General features: G+C 32.9%; 1 pseudogene; it reads left to right on the plus strand.

The window, feature by feature from the left end:
- Nucleotides 1-11,962: 11,962 nt before the first annotated feature.
- LOC148601915 (uncharacterized) lies at nt 11,963-12,802 on the plus strand (annotated as a pseudogene).
- The last annotated feature ends 3,217 nt before the right edge of the window (nt 12,803-16,019 follow it).

Below are 16,019 nucleotides of genomic sequence, written 5' to 3' on the forward strand. Positions count from 1 at the left end.
ATGACATGTAACAACACTAGCCCAAGCCAAGACTTGATCGCAGCTGATCACTTGTAAGTAACACAATTAATCATTAATTGTTTTCTTAAGGCCACTGTTGTCTGTTGATTGATGCATTGATCAATATATTATTTTTTTCCCGTTGCACTGTTCAAGTGCTTTTAACATTTCAAACAACATCAAGGGGAGGTAATTCACAATGCTCACTACAGCGAGCAAAATGGAATTCATATTAGAGTAGTTCTTTAAAAACGAAGGGGCAAGGCAAGTCGCATTCTATGTTCTCCTTACTGGTGAAATAAAACGCTAGCATTTGTATGACATATTCACCTTCGGAAACAAGTCTCATGTCTTTCATCTAAGCGATAATTATAAACATATACTTTTATTTTCATCAATTAAATTGTAGAAATTTCCAATTTTTAAAATCCAAATTGACATTGTTTTGACAGATTTTACTGATATCGATATTGATCAAAAAAAAAAAAAAGACATGAAAACTTAGGAATTCTATACATGAAGTTTGAGAAAAACTTTTTATATGAGATATGAACGAGTAAACAGATTTTACTGATATCAATATTGATAAAAAAAAAAGACATAAAAACTTAGGAATTCTATACATGAAGTTTGAGAAAAACTTTTTATATGAGATGTGAACGAGTAAACCAGTGCAATGAAACTCGTTCAAAAATCTTTCGCATTTTTTGTGAGTCCAAGTTAGAAAGTGCATAAATTTATCTGGAATAGGTGTCTTGATTTATTGTAAATAACTTATATGTCCGACATTCAGAGGTGATTCTATGAAAAGTTGCTTAAAGGCATTATTTGAACAGTAGCTACACACTAGTTTCATCAATTCTAAGAATCTTTTTGAATAATTTGACTGGCTCTTAGAAGAGCCTTTACTAGTCATTTGACTGACTAGACGTTTTCACGTCATATGTCTGTATCTGTAGGTTGGGTGTCTTAATCTTCCTCGAACAGGTTGTATTCCGGGTCTTGACCGAACAATTTACATCTCAACATTTCAGCCTCTTTGTGTTTCTCGGACGTATACTGGTAGTACATGTTAACGACACCTTCCAGAACAACAACTCTCATTCGGAGAGGATATCTGTAGCTTCTAAGATTCTCCGTCACAGCCTTTTCGTATTTGGCTTTCAGGTTATCTAGCTTTTCGCTGAGTAACAACAGTTGCTGACATGCTTTCTGTGTTTTGTTCTCTGCGTCTTGGAGCTGCTTGTAAAGTGAAGATTCCATGGCGATTTCAATATACAGTTCAAATTCTCTGTTTTTGTGTAAAATCTGAATTAATAATGATTCAATTTCGTTATAAGTCATTATTTATGCTATATGATACTCGTCAAAGTGTCATGATGTCACTTTAAGATCAGCAAGAGAAATGCACTACGTGTATGACATGTAACAACACTAGCCCAAGCCAAGACTTGATCGCAGCTGATCACTTGTAAGTAACACAATTAATCATTAATTGTTTTCTTAAGGCCACTGTTGTCTGTTGATTGATGCATTGATCAATATATTATTTTTTTCCCGTTGCACTGTTCAAGTGCTTTTAACATTTCAAACAACATCAAGGGGAGGTAATTCACAATGCTCACTGCAGCGAGCAAAATGGAATTCATATTAGAGTAGTTCTTTAAAAACGAAGGGGCAAGGCAAGTCGCATTCTATGTTCTCCTTACTGGTGAAATAAAACGCTAGCATTTGTATGACATATTCACCTTCGGAAACAAGTCTCATGTCTTTCATCTAAGCGATAATTATAAACATATACTTTTATTTTCATCAATTAAATTGTAGAAATTTCCAATTTTTAAAATCCAAATTGACATTGTTTTGACAGATTTTACTGATATCAATATTGATCAAAAAAAAAAAAAAAAAGACATAAAAACTTAGGAATTCTATACATGAAGTTTGAGAAAAACTTTTTATATGAGATGTGAACGAGTAAACAGATTTTACTGATATCAATATTGAAAAAAAAAAAAAGACATAAAAACTTAGGAATTCTATACATGAAGTTTGAGAAAAACTTTTTATATGAGATGTGAACGAGTAAACCAGTGCAATGAAACTCGTTCAAAAATCTTTCGCATTTTTTGTGAGTCCAAGTTAGAAAGTGCATAAATTTATCTGGAATAGGTGTCTTGATTTATTGTAAATAACTTATATGCCCGACATTCAGAGGTGATTCTATGAAAAGTTGCTTAAAGGCATTATTTGAACAGTAGCTACACACTAGTTTCATCAATTCTAAGAATCTTTTTGAATAATTTGACTGGCTCTTAGAAGAGCCTTTACTAGTCATTTGACTGACTAGACGTTTTCACGTCATATGTCTGTATCTGTAGGTTGGGTGTCTTAATCTTCCTCGAACAGGTTGTATTCCGGGTCTTGACCGAACAATTTACATCTCAACATTTCAGCCTCTTTGTGTTTCTCGGACGTATACTGGTAGTACATGTTAACGACACCTTCCAGAACAACAACTCTCATTCGGAGAGGATATCTGTAGCTTCTAAGATTCTCCGTCACAGCCTTTTCGTATTTGGCTTTCAGGTTATCTAGCTTTTCGCTGAGTAACAACAGTTGCTGACATGCTTTCTGTGTTTTGTTCTCTGCGTCTTGGAGCTGCTTGTAAAGTGAAGATTCCATGGCGATTTCAATATACAGTTCAAATTCTCTGTTTTTGCGTAAAATCTGAATTAATAATGATTCAATTTCGTTATAAGTCATTATTTATACTATATGATACTCGTCAAAGTGTCATGATGTCACTTTAAGATCAGCAAGAGAAATGCACTACGTGTATGACATGTAACAACACTAGCCCAAGCCAAGACTTGATCGCAGCTGATCACTTGTAAGTAACACAATTAATCATTAATTGTTTTCTTAAGGCCACTGTTGTCTGTTGATTGATGCATTGATCAATATATTATTTTTTCCCGTTGCACTGTTCAAGTGCTTTTAACATTTCAAACAACATCAAGGGGAGGTAATTCACAATGCTCACTGCAGCGAGCAAAATGGAATTCATATTAGAGTAGTTCTTTAAAAACGAAGGGGCAAGGCAAGTCGCATTCTATGTTCTCCTTACTGGTGAAATAAAACGCTAGCATTTGTATGACATATTCACCTTCGGAAACAAGTCTCATGTCTTTCATCTAAGCGATAATTATAAACATATACTTTTATTTTCATCAATTAAATTGTAGAAATTTCCAATTTTTAAAATCCAAATTGACATTGTTTTGACAGATTTTACTGATATCAATATTGATCAAAAAAAAAAAAAAAAAAAGACATAAAAACTTAGGAATTCTATACATGAAGTTTGAGAAAAACTTTTTATATGAGATGTGAACGAGTAAACAGATTTTACTGATATCAATATTGATAAAAAAAAAAAGACATAAAAACTTAGGAATTCTATACATGAAGTTTGAGAAAAACTTTTTATATGAGATGTGAACGAGTAAACCAGTGCAATGAAACTCGTTCAAAAATCTTTCGCATTTTTTGTGAGTCCAAGTTAGAAAGTGCATAAATTTATCTGGAATAGGTGTCTTGATTTATTGTAAATAACTTATATGCCCGACATTCAGAGGTGATTCTATGAAAAGTTGCTTAAAGGCATTATTTGAACAGTAGCTACACACTAGTTTCATCAATTCTAAGAATCTTTTTGAATAATTTGACTGGCTCTTAGAAGAGCCTTTACTAGTCATTTGACTGACTAGACGTTTTCACGTCATATGTCTGTATCTGTAGGTTGGGTGTCTTAATCTTCCTCGAACAGGTTGTATTCCGGGTCTTGACCGAACAATTTACATCTCAACATTTCAGCCTCTTTGTGTTTCTCGGACGTATACTGGTAGTACATGTTAACGACACCTTCCAGAACAACAACTCTCATTCGGAGAGGATATCTGTAGCTTCTAAGATTCTCCGTCACAGCCTTTTCGTATTTGGCTTTCAGGTTATCTAGCTTTTCGCTGAGTAACAACAGTTGCTGACATGCTTTCTGTGTTTTGTTCTCTGCGTCTTGGAGCTGCTTGTAAAGTGAAGATTCCATGGCGATTTCAATATACAGTTCAAATTCTCTGTTTTTGTGTAAAATCTGAATTAATAATGATTCAATTTCGTTATAAGTCATTATTTATACTATATGATACTCGTCAAAGTGTCATGATGTCACTTTAAGATCAGCAAGAGAAATGCACTACGTGTATGACATGTAACAACACTAGCCCAAGCCAAGACTTGATCGCAGCTGATCACTTGTAAGTAACACAATTAATCATTAATTGTTTTCTTAAGGCCACTGTTGTCTGTTGATTGATGCATTGATCAATATATTATTTTTTTCCCGTTGCACTGTTCAAGTGCTTTTAGGTACCAGTATCGTATTGCATATCTCTGAGTGGGTGTACGTCAAAACATGGATGCTATAAAAATATAGTGCATTTTCTTTTTGCCTCTCTACAAACTAATATTTTGTCAAAAGATATGAACAATGACTTATAAAATAGAGCAAACATCACACTGTAAGATGAAGAACTTTTTTAAAAGAAAATCTAACATAATATCATAAAAATGTTCCACTGAAAAGGTTGGTTTGGTGAGTGCAAAACGAAAGTGAAAGTAGGGAAAATGGCTATTTATAGTTCGAGACTACTTTTCTGTCCGATCTTCGTGGACTCACCCTATTTTCTTTGCGGGAAATTATTTTTTCACATGTCCTTAGAAATGCTACATAAGTGAAAGTTTTATTGAATCAATTTACATATTTTTTAAAAAATCCTAAAAATATGCACTTCACTATAGAAGTCTATGGGAAAATTAATACGATACTGAGACCTAGTAAGCCAGTTTTTCAAGTAAAGTTGGATATTCAGCAAGTGGTCTTTACCAGCTGAAAAAGTAGTACCCCAATGCAGGTAACACTTTTAAGGTGAATTAGCCAACTTTTGAACCTGATTTTTTATGGTAGCTCTGGTTTTTTGCATTTATGGTTAATCTTTACCAAATTTGGAAATGCATTTTGTTTTCATGAATTTGTAGGATATCAGTTCAATAAAATTATTATCTTGACTATTTATGATGAGCATATCTATATTCAGGTAACCTAAAGCAAGTAATACTCCTGCATAAAGGATAGTTTTCAAGTTACAACACATTTTAAGTATGTGGTTAAGACTTGAAAATAGTCATTTTCCATACATTGCCTCTTATATATGAAAAAATGAATATTTTTTTAATTTTTTGTTTTTCTTTCAAATAAATAGCTAAAATGAGTTGCCATATAACTGTGTGGTTGATTTAAACACAGAAATGTCACAAAAGTCATCAGCCAATTTTTTAGTGGACTTTTTTTAGTGGTTCAAATGGACAGATTCTAATGCGGCAAGAAAAATAATTGTATTTTTTCATATAAAAACTGAATTTTTTCAAAAAGTATCTAAAGCAGACAATTGTTATTATAATATTCATACTAGTAAACTATATTTCTTGCATCATAGCTATCTGTTTTAAAGAAAATGTCCTTTTCCTGTCATATTTAGGTCCATTTGTATCTGCCTGGGGTACAAAAATGGCTTAAAATCTGTATTTTCTGCATATGAAAAGCTATATTTTTTTAAAACTATGATATTGGTATAATTTTTTCTGGATTCATTATAATTGAAATGACCATATCTATAGTTTAAAACAGTTGGTTGTACCGGTCATTATACTTTACTTTAAACAAGAGGCTCCCTTGAGTTAAAGACAAAAAAGGAGGTTCGGATATCAATATTTCCATATATGGAACTCACAAGTGGGGATTAAATAATGATTTGGAACTCATAGTACAGCTCATGTATCTACCATGTCAGAATAAACCACAAAGTTGCTTAGTTTGATTAATGCAGCAGCTTTTTATCAAAAGTAATATTTTCTGGCTAACATTGAGATATTAGTCTTATGCCTGGAAGAGGGTACCTATATAAGAATTGTAATAGAAAACTCATGTTTGTAGCAGGGCAATGATATTCTGAATTTTCAGTATGAAAATGAATGCTCTAGCAGAAAAACAACAACTTTTAGGATTATATTGAAATGTTTATTACTAATAGGTACCAGTATCGTATTGCATATCTCTGAGTGGGTGTACGTCAAAACATGGATGCTATAAAAATATAGTGCATTTTCTTTTTGCCTCTCTACAAACTAATATTTTGTCAAAAGATATGAACAATGACTTATAAAATAGAGCAAACATCACACTGTAAGATGAAGAACTTTTTTAAAAGAAAATCTAACATAATATCATAAAAATGTTCCACTGAAAAGGTTGGTTTGGTGAGTGCAAAACGAAAGTGAAAGTAGGGAAAATGGCTATTTATAGTTCGAGACTACTTTTCTGTCCGATCTTCGTGGACTCACCCTATTTTCTTTGCGGGAAATTATTTTTTCACATGTCCTTAGAAATGCTACATAAGTGAAAGTTTTATTGAATCAATTTACATATTTTTTAAAAAATCCTAAAAATATGCACTTCACTATAGAAGTCTATGGGAAAATTAATACGATACTGAGACCTAGTAAGCCAGTTTTTCAAGTAAAGTTGGATATTCAGCAAGTGGTCTTTACCAGCTGAAAAAGTAGTACCCCAATGCAGGTAACACTTTTAAGGTGAATTAGCCAACTTTTGAACCTGATTTTTTATGGTAGCTCTGGTTTTTTGCATTTATGGTTAATCTTTACCAAATTTGGAAATGCATTTTGTTTTCATGAATTTGTAGGATATCAGTTCAATAAAATTATTATCTTGACTATTTATGATGAGCATATCTATATTCAGGTAACCTAAAGCAAGTAATACTCCTGCATAAAGGATAGTTTTCAAGTTACAACACATTTTAAGTATGTGGTTAAGACTTGAAAATAGTCATTTTCCATACATTGCCTCTTATATATGAAAAAATGAATATTTTTTTAATTTTTTGTTTTTCTTTCAAATAAATAGCTAAAATGAGTTGCCATATAACTGTGTGGTTGATTTAAACACAGAAATGTCACAAAAGTCATCAGCCAATTTTTTAGTGGACTTTTTTTAGTGGTTCAAATGGACAGATTCTAATGCGGCAAGAAAAATAATTGTATTTTTTCATATAAAAACTGAATTTTTTCAAAAAGTATCTAAAGCAGACAATTGTTATTATAATATTCATACTAGTAAACTATATTTCTTGCATCATAGCTATCTGTTTTAAAGAAAATGTCCTTTTCCTGTCATATTTAGGTCCATTTGTATCTGCCTGGGGTACAAAAATGGCTTAAAATCTGTATTTTCTGCATATGAAAAGCTATATTTTTTTAAAACTATGATATTGGTATAATTTTTTCTGGATTCATTATAATTGAAATGACCATATCTATAGTTTAAAACAGTTGGTTGTACCGGTCATTATACTTTACTTTAAACAAGAGGCTCCCTTGAGTTAAAGACAAAAAAGGAGGTTCGGATATCAATATTTCCATATATGGAACTCACAAGTGGGGATTAAATAATGATTTGGAACTCATAGTACAGCTCATGTATCTACCATGTCAGAATAAACCACAAAGTTGCTTAGTTTGATTAATGCAGCAGCTTTTTATCAAAAGTAATATTTTCTGGCTAACATTGAGATATTAGTCTTATGCCTGGAAGAGGGTACCTATATAAGAATTGTAATAGAAAACTCATGTTTGTAGCAGGGCAATGATATTCTGAATTTTCAGTATGAAAATGAATGCTCTAGCAGAAAAACAACAACTTTTAGGATTATATTGAAATGTTTATTACTAATAGGTACCAGTATCGTATTGCATATCTCTGAGTGGGTGTACGTCAAAACATGGATGCTATAAAAATATAGTGCATTTTCTTTTTGCCTCTCTACAAACTAATATTTTGTCAAAAGATATGAACAATGACTTATAAAATAGAGCAAACATCACACTGTAAGATGAAGAACTTTTTTAAAAGAAAATCTAACATAATATCATAAAAATGTTCCACTGAAAAGGTTGGTTTGGTGAGTGCAAAACGAAAGTGAAAGTAGGGAAAATGGCTATTTATAGTTCGAGACTACTTTTCTGTCCGATCTTCGTGGACTCACCCTATTTTCTTTGCGGGAAATTATTTTTTCACATGTCCTTAGAAATGCTACATAAGTGAAAGTTTTATTGAATCAATTTACATATTTTTTAAAAAATCCTAAAAATATGCACTTCACTATAGAAGTCTATGGGAAAATTAATACGATACTGAGACCTTTAACATTTCAAACAACATCAAGGGGAGGTAATTCACAATGCTCACTGCAGCGAGCAAAATGGAATTCATATTAGAGTAGTTCTTTAAAAACGAAGGGGCAAGGCAAGTCGCATTCTATGTTCTCCTTACTGGTGAAATAAAACGCTAGCATTTGTATGACATATTCACCTTCGGAAACAAGTCTCATGTCTTTCATCTAAGCGATAATTATAAACATATACTTTTATTTTCATCAATTAAATTGTAGAAATTTCCAATTTTTAAAATCCAAATTGATATTGTTTTGACAGATTTTACTGATATCAATATTGATAAAAAAAAAACAAAAAAAAAGACATGAAAACTTAGGAATTCCATACATGATGTTTGAGAAAAAATTTTTTATATGAGATGTGAACGAGTAAACAGATTTTACTGATATCAATATTGATCAAAAAAAAAAAGACATAAAAACTTAGGAATTCTATACATGAAGTTTGAGAAAAACTTTTTATATGAGATGTGAACGAGTAAACCAGTGCAATGAAACTCGTTCAAAAATCTTTCGCATTTTTTGTGAGTCCAAGTTAGAAAGAGCATAAATTTATCTGGAATAGGTGTCTTGATTTATTGTAAATAACTTATATGCCCGACATTCAGAGGTGATTCTATGAAAAGTTGCTTAAAGGCATTATTTGAACAGTAGCTACACACTAGTTTCATCAATTCTAAGAATCTTTTTGAATAATTTGACTGGCTCTTAGAAGAGCCTTTACTAGTCATTTGACTGACTAGACGTTTTCACGTCATATGTCTGTATCTGTAGGTTGGGTGTCTTAATCTTCCTCGAACAGGTTGTATTCCGGGTCTTGACCGAACAATTTACATCTCAACATTTCAGCCTCTTTGTGTTTCTCGGACGTATACTGGTAGTACATGTTAACGACACCTTCCAGAACAACAACTCTCATTCGGAGAGGATATCTGTAGCTTCTAAGATTCTCCGTCACAGCCTTTTCGTATTTGGCTTTCAGGTTATCTAGCTTTTCGCTGAGTAACAACAGTTGCTGACATGCTTTCTGTGTTTTGTTCTCTGCGTCTTGGAGCTGCTTGTAAAGTAAAGATTCCATGGCGATTTCAATATACAGTTCAAATTCTCTGTTTTTGCGTAAAATCTGAATTAATAATGATTCAATTTCGTTATAAGTCATTATTTATACTATATGATACTCGTCAAAGTGTCATGATGTCACTTTAAGATCAGCAAGAGAAATGCACTACGTGTATGACATGTAACAACACTAGCCCAAGCCAAGACTTGATCGCAGCTGATCACTTGTAAGTAACACAATTAATCATTAATTGTTTTCTTAAGGCCACTGTTGTCTGTTGATTGATGCATTGATCAATATATTATTTTTTTCCCGTTGCACTGTTCAAGTGCTTTTAACATTTCAAACAACATCAAGGGGAGGTAATTCACAATGCTCACTGCAGCGAGCAAAGTGGAATTCATATTAGAGTAGTTCTTCAAAAACGAAGGGGCAAGGCAAGTCGCATTCTATGTTCTCCTTACTGGTGAAATAAAACGCTAGCATTTGTATGACATATTCACCTTCGGAAACAAGTCTCATGTCTTTCATCTAAGCGATAATTATAAACATATACTTTTATTTTCATCAATTAAATTGTAGAAATTTCCAATTTTTAAAATCCAAATTGACATTGTTTTGACAGATTTTACTGATATCAATATTGATCAAAAAAAAAAAAAAAAGACATGAAAACTTAGGAATTCTATACATGAAGTTTGAGAAAAACTTTTTATATGAGATATGAACGAGTAAACAGATTTTACTGATATCAATATTGATCAAAAAAAGACATAAAAACTTAGGAATTCTATACATGAAGTTTGAGAAAAACTTTTTATATGAGATGTGAACGAGTAAACCAGTGCAATGAAACTCGTTCAAAAATCTTTCGCATTTTTTGTGAGTCCAAGTTAGAAAGTGCATAAATTTATCTGGAATAGGTGTCTTGATTTATTGTAAATAACTTATATGCCCGACATTCAGAGGTGATTCTATGAAAAGTTGCTTAAAGGCATTATTTGAACAGTAGCTACACACTAGTTTCATCAATTCTAAGAATCTTTTTGAATAATTTGACTGGCTCTTAGAAGAGCCTTTACTAGTCATTTGACTGACTAGACGTTTCCACGTCATATGTCTGTATCTGTAGGTTGGGTGTCTTAATCTTCCTCGAACAGGTTGTATTCCGGGTCTTGACCGAACAATTTACATCTCAACATTTCAGCCTCTTTGTGTTTCTCGGACGTATACTGGTAGTACATGTTAACGACACCTTCCAGAACAACAACTCTCATTCGGAGAGGATATCTGTAGCTTCTAAGATTCTCCGTCACAGCCTTTTCGTATTTGGCTTTCAGGTTATCTAGCTTTTCGCTGAGTAACAACAGTTGCTGACATGCTTTCTGTGTTTTGTTCTCTGCGTCTTGGAGCTGCTTGTAAAGTGAAGATTCCATGGCGATTTCAATATACAGTTCAAATTCTCTGTTTTTGTGTAAAATCTGAATTAATAATGATTCAATTTCGTTATAAGTCATTATTTATACTATATGATACTCGTCAAAGTGTCATGATGTCACTTTAAGATCAGCAAGAGAAATGCACTACGTGTATGACATGTAACAACACTAGCCCAAGCCAAGACTTGATCGCAGCTGATCACTTGTAAGTAACACAATTAATCATTAATTGTTTTCTTAAGGCCACTGTTGTCTGTTGATTGATGCATTGATCAATATATTATTTTTTTCCCGTTGCACTGTTCAAGTGCTTTTAACATTTCAAACAACATCAAGGGGAGGTAATTCACAATGCTCACTGCAGCGAGCAAAATGGAATTCATATTAGAGTAGTTCTTTAAAAACGAAGGGGCAAGGCAAGTCGCATTCTATGTTCTCCTTACTGGTGAAATAAAACGCTAGCATTTGTATGACATATTCACCTTCGGAAACAAGTCTCATGTCTTTCATCTAAGCGATAATTATAAACATATACTTTTATTTTCATCAATTAAATTGTAGAAATTTCCAATTTTTAAAATCCAAATTGACATTGTTTTGACAGATTTTACTGATATCAATATTGATCAAAAAAAAAAAAAAAGACATGAAAACTTAGGAATTCTATACAAGAAGTTTGAGAAAAACTTTTTATATGAGATATGAACGAGTAAACAGATTTGACTGATATCAATATTGATAAAAAAAAGACATAAAAACTTAGGAATTCTATACATGAAGTTTGAGAAAAACTTTTTATATGAGATGTGAACGAGTAAACCAGTGCAATGAAACTCGTTCAAAAATCTTTCGCATTTTTTGTGAGTCCAAGTTAGAAAGTGCATAAATTTATCTGGAATAGGTGTCTTGATTTATTGTAAATAACTTATATGCCCGACATTCAGAGGTGATTCTATGAAAAGTTGCTTAAAGGCATTATTTGAACAGTAGCTACACACTAGTTTCATCAATTCTAAGAATCTTTTTGAATAATTTGACTGGCTCTTAGAAGAGCCTTTACTAGTCATTTAACTGACTAGACGTTTTCACGTCATATGTCTGTATCTGTAGGTTCTCTGCGTCTTGGAGCTGCTTGTAAAGTGAAGTTTTAGGTACAGTTCAAATTCTCTGGGTTTTTCCCTGTAATATTGGATTAATGATGATTCAATTTGGTATAAGTCATTTCGGCCATAGTTTTTCTTCTTTATTTAATTTGATAACAACTTGTTTTATCAAAGATATGATATGTCTCAACTGATATTTATAACTACATTTTCATTTAAAGAAATGAAAATATTAAAATAAATTAGGTTTTATTTGTTATTAATCAAATTCAATTAATATCGGAAGGCGATACACATAACCTTACTCGGCAGATAAACTGCAATTAATTTATTTGTTAAATTAATATAAACTGTTTTAAATTGCCATTAATTAACACAAATTACCTGCTTTGAAGTAGTAATTGGTCAGTTTTTAAAACTCTTTGTTTGAAGACCGCCTACAACCAGAAGCAGACAACTCACATCTTCATCCGTAAGATTCTTGCACTACCTTTCTTGCCACCACAACATATAAGACTAGCATTCATGCAGCTTATCCAGTCAGCAGTCAACGCATCACAGCAACTGAAACAACTACTCACGTACTTAAGCAGGACCTGGTTTTCTAGCAGTGTATGGAATGTACGCCACCGTCTTGTTGGTGAGCAGCAGGTGACACGATACCGAAGGGAGCAATACAAGAAGATGCAAGGTCGACTTGTACAACTTTAGGACAACAACACACTGAAGACTTCAGACTTCTTGAAGCAGGTCGGTTATCTGTATGCTCAAGCTGTTCCTGGAGATAGAGACCTTCCAGAGTCCGACTACTCTGACTCCGACTCCGACTAAAGACATTTAGTTTTGCTACATACTTAACATTTATTATGTCTAGTGCTGAACTGAACTGAATGCTTTGTATTCATATATATTTTTATACTCATGTGCTTATGATGTTTAATTCTCTACTTTGTTACTATTTATGTTTATGTCTAAATGCTAGAAAAATAAAGTAAAATTTGATATCCACAACCAACTGCCATAAACAGACATCCTTTGATGAACGTACATACATGAAAAATACTCAAATATTGAGCCTAAGCAAACTGCTATCTTGCTAAAATGTGATTGGTATTTTGTTAATAGCTCAACGGAAAAATGACAATTATTCACGGTACAAGTGGTTTATTCCCATTTGTCCCACATTTGAAAAAACTATATTCCCAGTTGTCCAACATTCTTATAACAACAAATAATTCATTAGTGTTTTGACAAAGTTATAGTCTTTTTCTAGTACTCCACTATCACCATCTAGTCATATACATGTAGATACATATTTTTGATTGGAATTAAAAAATAATAATAATAATAATAATAATAAGTGAAGTTAATTATCTTAACTAATTAAACCAGCAGTCATATAATAACTTTTAATAACTGACCACATTAATTGGCTGATCAATTTCTTTCTAAGTGGGCTTGCTTATGAGCAACATGCCACATCAGCTTGTTGAAATCAATGTGAACAAATCTCAAAAGAGGTATATATAGAAAGTAGAAATGTCAACTTAATTAAGCAATTAATAAATATTATAAAAAAATATTGTTGTTTCAATTATCACCCAAGGAGAAAAATATTAATATGGAAAAAGCATCATCAAAAATTACCTGTAATTATAAAATGTGGGACAACTGGGATGACACCGTACAAGTCTCTTTGGTGAAGGTATCAAGTCTAGTTAATTACCTGACATCGTCATGACCATGGTTACCTGGTATATTGAATATATTTAGTATGGCCGAAACGACCAAGGCCGTACTGGTTGCTGACCGAAACGTCTCGAAAGCAGTCAATTTATATACTGTAAAATACAGTGAACCCGTCAAAGTGAGAGGAATAAGACATGCAACAACACTAGCCTGAGCCAAGACTCGTTCTTGGCTAAAATAAGTGATACAATAAAATTTAATTCTGCTTTCTTTAACTTTATTGTATGTGGATGATGCAATAATGGAGATTTAAAAAAAATCTTCGGTTGTAGTGTTCAACTAGTGAGGTCAATTCAAGTATTTGTCTGTGTGATTTCAGTATACATGTATATATACTATTGCAAAATAGAAAACTACAAAAAAAAAAAAAATAATTTGTCAGTAAGTTACAGCTTTAAATAAGTACTATCTTTTTAAAAAAGATAGCCGACGCAGTGAAATTTTGTCTCTTTAGTTACAATTTTCTACATTTCATTCAGGAAACAAACACATGGCACGCAAGTTGCAATTTTCGAAAGTTTTTTTTTCGGACGCCAATAAGTTACCAGTACTTGGCTAATCGGGAATAGAATTGCAATCAGGTGACTTGTGTTTCCATGGAAGGGCGTCTTTAAAGTCAAAGGGTAAAAAAGCGAAACTAAACCAACTGCGTCGGAAAAAGTATATCTTGTCTGAATATAAAGCATGTTTATTTGCAGCATGTAAAGAGAAAAGTGTAATTACACATTGAAATTCATGAAATTAGCTTTGAAGGAAATAACATCAGTTATTCACTTTAAGTATGTGCCCCTGTAAGAATCAGGCAGTAGGTGAAACATGAAAAAAACAACAATCATTTGATGGTGTAATTTGACCATCTGCACCATCATGATCAAGAAAAACAGAAAGATTTTCTGTATCATGCTGGACCATCGAGTTACAATTTCATTGAAATGTGCCCTGTGCAGGTCCAGGTGTTAAAAGAATAGGCCTGCAGCAGCGCTAAGCTTGTCGTAAAAGGCGACTAAATAGTGCTCAGAACCCTAGCCAGGGGCTAGGGCACTTTGCCCACAGAGCAACTGGGATGTGTGCCCCAGCTGGTTGAATGGGGTACCCCTGGCGTGTTACATGCTGGGGTTGTCGGGCTATAATACGGAAAACCTGACCGCAAACCATAGTGGTGCACCGTGTTGAGAAAGATGCCACGTTCCTCCCACAATAAAGAACCCTACTGTGGTATTCTCCCGGAGTAGGAACTATAGGGCTCCGCCACAGGAGGCTAAATTGCCTGACCCTACCCACCTTTCCCTATTTCCAGTGGCAGTCAAAATTTGTCCACCCCATTGTCCTTGTGTCCCATCCCTTTTTCATTTCATTTTCATTTTATCATCAATTTCATGTTCATCATCTGAATATAGCTGAAATATTGCTGCTCGGACGTTAAACCCCAACAAACAAACAAACATTGAAATGCACTGAAAATGAATATTTCAAGGACAGTTAACTGTCAAAATTATTTTTCTAAGATTCTATTGAAAAATTCTACTAAGTCAGTGATGCAGAGATCAAATAATGATCTTTTCAAATAGGGAAAGTATCCTTAAGTGATATTACATTGTCAGATCGGTGGGGTTTTGACATGCATGTTTCTGATTTTTCCCATTTTGCCTCATTCTTACTAACACTTAGACCTAAATGTTTATTACAGGCACATACATGGAAGTAACAGAGGGTTGGTTTTGAACTGATATGAAATTTTAGGATGAAAAATTGAAGCATTGACCTCGAGTCCCTTTATTATTTCTTCATTCCCTTCTGTAAGACATTATCTCCTTAAAAATACCTTAAGTAATGGTTCTCTACCCATTGATTTATTTAAACATTGGTGTTTTTCTTGCATACAGCCCACATCTAAAAAAGTTTTAATTCATATTGAGCTTTTCAGGCAGGATTACCTCAACTCAGTCAAACAGTACTAAAAATATTACATGCAGGCAACTTCTTTATCATTGAAACTGCAATATTTCAACATTATTGAAATTACATCTTCATGGACGTTATTAGCCGATTCATAAATACATATATTGTCTTTCAATCTGTCAATTAAGTATCAAGGTTCTAAACTTAAATTTTTCTTGACCAATTTGACAAATATCATACCTGTTCACCTTTGGAATAGTTCATGTTGTACATTCTCCCCCATTGATACTGCCTCATGTGGACGATTTTTTACTTAAAAAGCAAATTTGTGATGTAAAAATTCAATTATTCAGTATTTTTCACAGGAAAATATGGTAATTTTAACCAAAAATCTCCCACA

The sequence above is a fragment of the Perna viridis genome, chromosome 12, assembly GCF_037379345.1.
Source record: "Perna viridis isolate PV_CMFRI_1.1 ecotype Kerala chromosome 12, ASM3737934v1, whole genome shotgun sequence".
In the NCBI taxonomy this organism is placed as follows: domain Eukaryota; kingdom Metazoa; phylum Mollusca; class Bivalvia; order Mytilida; family Mytilidae; genus Perna; species Perna viridis.